This window comes from Chrysochloris asiatica, unplaced genomic scaffold, assembly GCF_000296735.1.
Source record: "Chrysochloris asiatica unplaced genomic scaffold, ChrAsi1.0 scaffold00120, whole genome shotgun sequence".
NCBI lineage: Eukaryota > Metazoa > Chordata > Mammalia > Afrosoricida > Chrysochloridae > Chrysochloris > Chrysochloris asiatica.
This window is the reverse complement of record NW_006408638.1, coordinates 9,826,705-9,828,186: the sequence shown is the minus strand read 5'-3', so window position 1 is coordinate 9,828,186 and position 1,482 is coordinate 9,826,705.

Sequence of the window (1,482 nt, the reverse complement as noted above, 5' to 3'; positions counted from 1 at the left end):
ACTCTTGAATATTCAATTAAAATAATTTAGTGAAGCCAAAATAGTTTCTACGCTTTGCCCAAGGTCAATGAAACTGATGATTGGTAAAGCCAGGACTAGAATCCAGGATTCCTGGGTATCTATCAGAATTCTTGTTCCACAACATTGCAACAGTGCAATAGAACCTGAAAATATCCGAGGATGATAGTATTTTTAATGATTCTATGTACTGCCCACTGTTTGACGTTTTAATGGTCTTAGGTTAAAAAAAAAAAAAAAAAATCAATGTTATTTAATATAAACAATTGCTAAATATTTAAAGCATGAAATAGATAGAACTAGCTGATGGTGGATCTATAAGCAACTGGTTTATTTTTTGTCAATTTCATAGTGACTAAAATTTCACAGGGCATTTCACAATGGAAGCAAAAACTTTGGTCATTCTTTGTTGTTATGATTGGAAAGCTTTCAAATAAAGTAAATATGAAGAGGGTAATATTTCTAAATACAGTTTTTGTTCTATCACAGGTTAATCTTCACTTCATGGGAATCAACTTTGGGCTGATCCTGCATATTTTCCCACTTGTAGTTAGAAAGTTTTTAGTGCTACTGCTCCAGCTATTTCATAAGAATTATCTATGTGTTTTCAACAAAGAATTTCAAACCATATATAAAGAGGGAAAAGCATGATATTATTTGCATAACTTGCTTGTATCATCATATTTCCTTTTCTCTTATTATTACTACTACTATAACTCTCTTTTTTCATGAGCTGGGCTATGATTTCTTAATTAAAAACTAATATATGTATATCAACCTTAATTTTTTGACATGTGAGACACTGTGCTAGATAAGATTTCAGAATCAACATTCTTTTCCCTTAAGAATTTGAGTCTTAGATTTTTCTGCTAAAAAATACTTTAAGATGGCAGTGACATTGAGCCATATAAAAAGTATCAATCTAGGCTGTAATAAATCTAATTTGTAGATAGTATTAGGTCAATGATAATCTATTTGCATTTCTATATATTTTTTTAGTTTTCAAATTTTAGGCTCCACTGAATAGTTTTAAGAACTTTCTATACACAAAATTTCAAGTTTAACCTTCTATCCCAGTTAACAGATTTTAACTAGAGTCCCAATGTGGCACTGTAGGATAAGCACCGGACAGCAAGGTCAGTTTGAAATGCCAGGTCAGGGGTTCAAACTCAAAACCCACTCCTCAGAAAACATATGCAGAGTCACTATGCATCAGAACCCAGTTAATGGCATTGAACAGAAAGTGTATCAAAAACAGCAGAGGGAAATCAAAAGTCATTATGTAAAATAGGACAAGGACTAGTTTGTTGTTGTTAGGTGCCATTGAATTGGTACTGACTCAAAGCAACCCTATGGACAACAGAACAAAACATTGCCCGTCCTAAGCCAACATCACAATTGTTGCCACTCTTGAGCCCATTGTTGCTGCCACTTTGCCAATCCACCTCTCTGGGGTCTTCCTCT